The sequence below is a fragment of the Rattus norvegicus genome, chromosome 11 (genome assembly GCF_021556685.1).
Source record: "Rattus norvegicus strain SHRSP/BbbUtx chromosome 11, alternate assembly SHRSP_T2T, whole genome shotgun sequence".
Taxonomy (NCBI): domain Eukaryota; kingdom Metazoa; phylum Chordata; class Mammalia; order Rodentia; family Muridae; genus Rattus; species Rattus norvegicus.
Window position 1 is genome coordinate 82624872 of NC_141544.1, and position 8999 is coordinate 82633870.

The 8999-nt window shown below is 46.6% G+C and overlaps 1 pseudogene across 1 annotated transcript; it reads right to left on the bottom strand.

Annotated features, from left to right (window-relative positions):
* Positions 1-2396: 2396 nt before the first annotated feature.
* LOC148002641 (glyceraldehyde-3-phosphate dehydrogenase pseudogene) lies at positions 2397-3638 on the bottom strand (annotated as a pseudogene). Its single transcript, XR_015633531.1, has one exon. The product of XR_015633531.1 is annotated as a glyceraldehyde-3-phosphate dehydrogenase pseudogene (transcript).
* Positions 3639-8999: the final 5361 nt, after the last annotated feature.

An 8999-nucleotide genomic window follows, 5' to 3' on the forward strand; every position in this document is an offset into this window, starting at 1 on the left:
TGGATCATACTCGGTTTGGTGTTGGGATTAAACACAGGACTCTGATCCTGCTAGGCAAGTACTCTACCCTTATCCCCTAAAATGGATGTGTATCGGGGGAGGGTGTTTGTGTGTGCTCACACTTATGTGTTCATGTATGTACTGGGTGTGTTCATGTATGTTCGATTGTGTGTGTCCATACATATACCTCTGTGTGTGTGTCATGTGCGCGTGCACTTAGGGCAGAGGGTCAACCTCAGGTCTTGCTGATTCAGAGATCCACACTTTGTTTTTGGCAACAGAGCCTGCCACTGGCTACTAGCTCACCGGGTAAGCCCCAGGGACCTTCTCTTTGCTTCTCTGGTACTGGAACTTCAAGGGCACACACCTGGCTGCTGCTGTTATGGCTGCTGCCACAACCTCCTTCTTTTTCTCCTCCTCCTCCTCTTCCTCCTCCTCCTCCTCTTCCTCTTCCTCCTCCTCCTCCTCCCCTTCTTGTTATCATCATCATCACCATTATTTTTGTGTGTGTGACAGGGTTCCACTATGTAGCTCTGGCTGTTCTGTAGACCAGGCTGTCTTCAAATTCAGAGATTGACCTGTGTCTGCTTCCCAAGAGCTGGAATTATATCTCACCAGGCCTGGTCACAGCCTTTTAAACATGGGTTTTGAGGATGGGATTCTAGTCTTCGTGCTTGTGTAATGGTCCCTTCAGCTCAGAAAATGCTTTTTCCCCCTAGGGAAAAAGGTTACTTAGGTTACTTAGTTACTAGGTTACTTAGTATGGCCTTGAACTCACTGTGTGGTCCAGGCAGGCTTTGAACTGGCGGTCCTATGCTTCAGAAGTCTGAGTACTTACCTTATATGGATATCCAGTTTGCCAGCTTAGCTTGAAGACCTTCTTTTACTTACATTGACAACTGTGTTAGGATCCATTGCTGTTAGCCCAGCATGAGAGATACACGAATTGACCTCTGGACACCTGTTACTGGTGCCAGAAGCCTGTTGGCATCTTAGCATGATAACTTATGCTTTCATAGCTGTGGGCGTGTGTTGCTATGAAGTGTATACTTTATCCTTGGGGGCGGCGATGACAGGCTGGCGAAATGCTTTCAACAGCAGGACAATGGCTTGCAGAGCAAAGGCTGGAGACTGGAATGAGGCAGGCTGACTAGTGAGGGGTCATTCACTGTATGCCAAGCATGTCTCTGCCTTAATCTCATTTAATCTTTTCGTCTTGGGTAAATGGTATTGCTTAGAGATAGGGTCTGGCTATGTAGCTCAGGCTGGCCTTGCAGATTGCTAACCCATCTATTTCCGATTGACGAGTGCTGAGGTTACAGGTGAGTGCCGCCATGCCTTCAGAATGTTGTCAGGATGTCACTAAGAGGTGATTGGGAGGGGGAGTGGTAGTAGTTCCATTTTTTCTATTCTTCTTGGTTTCTTGCGACAGGCTCTCACTCTACAGTGGTCCTCGTAGCCTTGAATTTGTGGCAATCTGCTCTGCTCCTGAGATTACAGGCCTGCATCCCCAAACCCAGCTTTTGTCATTTTCTTATAGACTCACTGGCATCTGTGTGGAGGCTCACCTGTAATCCCAGAAGTTGGAGACAGGAGGACTGCTACGAGTTCAAGGCCATCCTGGGGTACGCAGTGAGTCCCAGGCAATGTGTGGACCTGATGCTGTTACTGAATTCTATTCTTTTCTATTCTATTCTTCCATAACTCACTAACTTAGTGGGATTAAATATTTAACACAGGGGGTTAAAATTCACCAGGAGCCAGATGCATACCCAACATTTGGAGGCTGAAGGCAGGAGGATCAGGAAGCATTCAATGTTATCAGCTATAAAAGACCCTGTGAAAGAGTAAGAGAGAGAGAGGAGAGAGGGAGTGGGGCAGGGCCAGCAAGATGGCTCCACAGGTAAGGATGTTTACCACCACTGACATGAGTTCAATCCGCATGGAGGAAGACGAAACCTGACTCACACAGGCTGTCCTCTGCCCTCAATTCGTGCCCTGTGGCAAATGCTTTCTCCCCATAGTACACATACAGGCTATGTTTGTTTGGGAAGAGACGACATCAATTGAGAAAATATCCCCACTAGATTGGATGTGGAGACACTCCTGGGCTGGTGGCCTGGGTTCTGTAAGAAAGCATGCTGAGCAAGCCGTGGGGAGCAAGCCAGTAAGCAGCACCGCCCATGGCCTCTGTGTCAGCTCCTGCCTCCAGGATCCTGCCCTGTCTTCTTTCAGTGATGCAGTGTGCTGCACCACTATAAGCAGAATTAAATTTCCTCCCCCAGTTGATTTTGGTCAATGGTATTTAATCACAGCAATAGTTACCCTAAGAAAATAAATAAATGTGAAAAAATATTTTTTTGAGGGTGCAGTGAACTTTATTGATGGTATTCAAGAGAGAAGGGAGGGCTCCCCAGGCCCCTCCTGTTGTTATGGGGTCTGGGATGGAATTGTGAGGGAGATGCTCAGTGTTGGGGGCTGAGTTGGGATGGGGACTCCTCAGCAACTGAGGGCCTCTCTCTTGCTCTCAGTATCCTTGCTGGGCTGGGTGGTCCAGGGTTTCTTACTCCTTGGAGGCCATGTAGGCCATGAGGTCCACCACCCTGTTGCTGTAGCCATATTCATTGTCATACCAGGAAATGAGCTTCACAAAGTTGTCGTTGAGAGCAATGCCAGCCCCAGCATCAAAGGTGGAAAAGTGGGAGTTGCTGTTGAAGTCACAGGAGACAACCTGGTCCTCAGTGTAGCCCAGGATGCCCTTTAGTGGGCCCTCGGCCGCCTGCTTCACCACCTTCTTGATGTCATCATACTTGGCAGGTTTCTCCAGGCGGCATGTCAGATCCACAACGGATACATTGGGGGTAGGAACACGGAAGGCCATGCCAGTGAGCTTCCTGTTCAGCTCTGGGATGACCTTGCCCACAGCCTTGGCAGCACCAGTGGATGCAGGGATGATGTTCTGGGCTGCCCCATGGCCATCACGCCACAGCTTTCCAGAGGGGCCATCCACAGTCTTCTGAGTGGCAGTGATGACATGGACTGTGGTCATGAGCCCTTCCACGATGCCAAAGTTGTCATGGATGACCTTGGCCAGGGGGGCTAAGCAGTTGGTGGTGCAGGATGCATTGCTGACAATCTTGAGGGAGTTGTCATATTTCTCATGGTTCACACCCACCACAAACATGGGGGCATCAGCTGAAGGGGCGAAAATGATGACCCTTTTGGCCCCACCCTTCAGGTGAGCCCCAGCCTTCTCCATGGTGGTGAAGACGCCAGTAGACTCCATGACATACTCAGCACCGGCGTCACCCCGTTTGATGTTAGCGGGATCTCGCTCCTGGAAGATGGTAATGGGCTTCCCATTGATAACGAGCTTCCCATTCTCAGCCTTGACTGTGCCGTTGAACTTGCCGTGGGTAGAGTCATACTGGAACATGTAGACCATGTAGTTGAGGTCAATGAAGGGGTCGTTGATGGCAACAATGTCCACTTTGTCACAAGAGAAGGCAGCCCTGGTAACCAGGCGTCCGATACGGCCAAATCCGTTCACACTGACCTTCACCATCTTGTCTATGAGACGAGGCTGGCACTGCACAAGAAGATGCGGCTGTCTCTAGAACAGGGAGGAGCAGAGAGCCGAAAAAATATTTTTAAAATGAGAGAGAGAGAGAGAGAGAGAGAGAGAGAGAGAGAGAGAGAGAGAGAGAAATAAAGTAAAACCTTTCATAGTTTTAAGAGACAATCTAATGGTCCTAGTTAAAACTTTTTGCAGCCTGTTTAAGGATGGCCTTGGACTGGCCATGGTGGCACAAAGACCATGGTGGCAATGGACTGGGAAGTCAGGTGCTCAAGCAGGAGCAACGTCTGCCCCAGTTTATGAGCGGTCTACAGACCTTCAGAGTCCTTCTCTTCCCATCACCCCTAAGCCCATTTCTTTTTTTTTTTTAATTTATTTATTTATTATGTATACATCATACAGCTTTCTGCTTGCATGTATGCCTGCAGGCCAGAAGAGGGCACCAGACCTGATTATAGATGGTTGTGAGCCACCATGTGGTTTCTGGGAATTGAACTCAGGACCTCTGGAAGAGCAGACAGTGCTCTTAACCTCTGAGCCATCTCTCCAGCCCCCGAGCCCATTTCTATTTCCTGTCCCTCCTGGGTCCCAACACAGGCATCCATTCTACTGTGATTGGGGTAATTCCTAGATCTTCATAAAACATGTGTTTCCATGTGTGTGTATGTGTGTGCGTGTGTATGTGTGTGTTCATGTATGTGTGTGTGCATATGTGTGGTGTGTGTGTCTGTAGGTGTGTTGATATGTCAGTGTGTGTCTATGTGTGTGTATCTATGTCTATGAGTGTGTAAGTAGGTCTGTGTGTGCATCTGTGTCTCTGTGTGTCTATATCTGTGGGTCTCTGTGTATGTGTGTTTCTGTCTGTGTATGTGTGCTTCTGTGTGTGCTAAGCGTATGTTTCTGTGTCTGTGTGTATGTGTGTGTCTGTGTGTGTCTGTGTATGTTCAGCCGATACACACTATTATGTGGAGATTAATCTCATTCTCTCTCTTGTTTAGTCGTAGATATCCCATGGCTACCTGAGATGTCAGTGTGAAATGAAACTATGCTACAGTCTCTCCGCCCTTCAAATGTCCTCTCACAGATGCCTCCCCTGTGGAGACACCAGGCATGTCTTGGATCCATCTAGGACTCTCCCTGAACTGCTGAACTCCCAGCATGCAGCAGTCCCAAGAGCAGAATGAGACAAAAAAAAAAATAGCTTTCCAAATTACGCTGTTGCACCCCGTGTAGCACCCTCGCTGATCTGTGAAACTCAAAGTCCCCTTGCTGCTACGGAGACGCCTCCCCTCTAACCTCAGAGACCCCCCCTCTCTAGAGTCTATGGGAGGAATTGTTATAGAAGGGCCATTGCTGATCTCCTACCCCAGCTTCCTCACTGCAGGGGCATTGCTGTTACTAAAAGATATTTCACCTGAAATCCACCCCAGCACAGCTCTCTACCCAACTTGAAAGGCATCTGCAGTGTATAAAACACGGTGATCTGAGAGCCTAAGGTTATTTCCAAATAAAACTTAAGGTGCCCCTTATTGATAGAGCATGCATTTAGCATTCAAAAGGCTCTAGGTCGGGGGTTGGGGATTTAGCTCAGTGGTAGAGCGCTTGCCTAGCAAGTGCAAGGCCCTAGGTTCTGTCCTCAGCTCCGGAAAAAAGAAAAAAAAAAGGCTCTAGGTCCAATCCTATACACAGTATACACATGCATGCACATGCATGCACGAACACAGGGGCACACACACAGAACTTTAAATATACAGTATGTATTTATGAGAACCTGTTCTGGGATGTTTGTATTTGTAGGCAATGAGAGAACTTTAAAAATAAAGAGGAAAACAGGAAAATGAAAACATTTCTTTTAGGGCTGGAGAGACGGCTCAGCAGTTTAGAGAACTGGCTGCTCCTTCAGAGGACCCAGGTTTGGTTCTCAGCACCCGAATGGTGGCTCACCTGTCTATAACTCCAGTTCTGGGGATTTGATGCCATCTTCTGGCCTACGCAGGCCCTGCACACACTTGTGCATATACATGCAGGTATGCAGGACACCCATACTCAGACAATAAAAATAAAGTTAAAGAAAAACGTCACAGTGCCAGTCTGACGCAGATGAGGAGAGAAGTGGATGCATGAGAACTGGACTAGCAAAGGGGAAGCCCAAGGAAAGACCAGGGATGGGGACACGAGAGGAGCGCAAATTTGTGTGTGTGTGTGTGTGTGTGTGTGTGTGTGTGTGTGTGTGTATGTGTGTGTGTGTGTGCTGTCATATGTGCATGTGAGAGAGAGAGACAGAGATCACACACGGAAAAATTGCAGGGTAGAGAGACTCGAAACCTTTTATTTTAAAAAAGATTTATTTATTTTATGTATATGAGTACCCTGTAACTGTCTTCAGACACACCAGAAGAGGGCATCGGATCCCATTACAGATGGTTGTGAGCCACCACGTGGTTGCTGGGAATTGAATTCAGGATCTCTAACCACTGAACCATCTCTCCAGCCCTGCCCCCCACCTCCTGCTTTTGAAAACTTTTAAGACTTAATTTTTTTTAATATAATGACTCATTATGTAGTGCTGGCTATCCTCTGACTTACTATGTGGATCAGGCTGACCCCCCAACACAGAACGCACAGAGATCCATCTGTTTCTAACTCGTGAGTGCTGGGATTAAAGGCTCGTGACACTGCACCTGGCTCTACAGATTTTTTAAAAAGACTGAAAAGCAGATCAGAGCCCCAGGAATACTAATGTACAGCAAATAAGACAGATGAAAATAAGCCCGTACCCATTTCTTCATCAAACCCTCACCTCAGGGGTCAGGGGTCAAGGTGGAAGAGGAAGCAAAGAGATAGAGAAGCCGAGGGGAAGGCTGGCGCCAAAGAGCACCGTCACAAGACTGACCGAGACTGTGGCAACTCATACAAGGGCTGCACAGATTCAAGAAAGACCGGGGCCCAGCCCTGAAACCGGAAGTGGACGCGAGGCCCCACCCTAACCAGGAAGCTAGCTGCAATTGATACCTGGGGACAAGGCAAGTCAGGTTCTGTCAACAGGGACTCCCTGTACACCCACCACACTGCGGGGCAGGCCCATGCCCAGGGGTGGTCAGCCAACAAGACCCCACCTCAAGAACAAAACTTAAAAGGAGGAATTGCTGGGCAAATAAAGGCAGAGAGTGCATGCAAGTACCAAAGCCCTGTCAAAGACCAGCTTTGACACCAAAGGGTAAACTGAGGCAGGCAGCGAAGTGTGCCGGTGGTGTTTGGGATCAGTGCCGATGGCAGTGGACAGGCGTTGGTGCTGACGAGGACTGCTATGGCGGATGGTGATTAGAGAGAGAAAAGGGAGGAAACGCAAACATGCACACGTATACATATATACACATATACATAGAGTAGTTGAAACTCCAGCACCTTTACATAGACACATACATACATATATACATACATAATACATACATACATACATACACACACATACACATAGAATAGTTGGAGCTCCAGCACCTTTACAGACACACATACATAATACATACATAATACATACATATACATTCATACACACACACACACACACACACACACCCATGCGCGCGCACAGGAAAACACATACACATTCAAAGATGGTTGGAGCAAAGACTCCAAGAATTTCACATATACATATATACATATATGCACATATACACATATACATATATACCTGGTGGGTAGATGAAACAAAGTTTCAAACATTCTTACACAAACTTCATACATATGCACACACACATACATGTACACACATACACACATGTGTACACATATGCACACACATACATACATGCATGCACATATACATGTGTACACATATACATATAAACATATACGCATATACACATAGTTGATTTGTGGAACAATGTTCCAACAACTTTATTCTTTCTCCCATGGCTTATATATTCCAGCAAAATGTTTCAAGCAGTATAAAGTTATGATGTGATTACCTTCTAGATTTCTTCTAGTGAATGACTGTGAAAAAACACTATGTTCCCCAGTAATTTTATAAGAAATAACATTACTTAGTACAGGTAAAGAAAACAATTATTCCCAAGAACCCGTGTACATTCATAACTTAGCGCCTTGGTACAGATTAACAAAGTGTAGGCAAGCAAGACGGTTTTCTCAGTCAGTTTCCCTTACTGGGAGGCGGCAACTTTTGGTTACAAAGAAAGGGTTATTTTAATTATTTATCTTTAAAAGTAATCTAAGAATCCTAAAAGAATCACAAATCTAAACTTTTATATAAAAATCAGTCAGATCTACCTTAAATCCTCAGAACGCTCATCTACTCATCAGTAATCCCTAATTAATCACACCAGGGAGCTGAGGGCAAAATGGGAATAAGAAACCCATCATCACCTGTCCAGCCTCAGTGAGAGTCGAGTCAGCCAGTGCTGCCATTGCTCTTGTTTCCTGACCACAAAGGTCCCCATCTTAACTAACAAGAGGGTGCCTTTCTGAATTTCACATTGTTCCCTAAGATTTCTACATCAGAGCCAGTAGTAAAAACATCTCAACCTAGCTTCACTAACGATTTTATTCTTCCAAATGCTTTCTAAGGCTGGTGGTCACTGCTGACAATCTGTGTCTCTAAGTTCTTTCCTCAGATGGTGATTGAATCATTAATCAGCTCCGGCAGCAATACTGAGAGAGATCAGGCATTATCACTGTGATTGCCAGAGATACTGTCCAGTGAGGGGCTGGCAGTCCTTAGAGTTTTCACACAGTTCTTAGAGAAGAGGGAGGCGAGGGCAGCAAGCAGAGCATGAAGTCCTCTGGACACATGGTCCTCAGGGCCCTGCCATACTCAAGTGCTGTAACCTATCCTGGCTGTGCTGACCAGGGGGCTGCATTCCCTGAGTTCCAAAGCCGTTTATCACTCCTCCTGCAGAGTAAGAGGAAGCTTGGCATAGTAGCATTAAGGAGGAATCTGAGGCAGGAGGATCAAACTTCAAGCTCAGCCCAAGCTCTAAAACAATGCTTGTCTCAAAAATAGATAAATGTACACAGTGATTTTGTAGATAATATCACATTTCTCTGCCCAGGAGTTGGGAAATTTGCTGTATAACATAATAAAATCCCCCACTCCAAGCTGGTGGTGGTGACACACAGCTTTATTTCCAGCACATGAAGGGGTGCAGAGGCAGGGGGATCTCTGAGTTTGAGGCTAGCCTGGTCTACATAGTGAGTTCCAGAACAACCAGGACTACAAACAAAAAAACAAAACAAAACAAAAATGATCCACTCCAGTCAGGCCCAGGGTTTCACACCTCTAAGCTCAATCCCTCAGGAGGTAAAAGCAGCAGCCTTGAGGGCACAAGGCCAGCCTGGGCTATTGTACCTGTTACTTTTCTCTTGCCACGATAGAACACCATGACCAGGGAAATGTGTAGGAGGA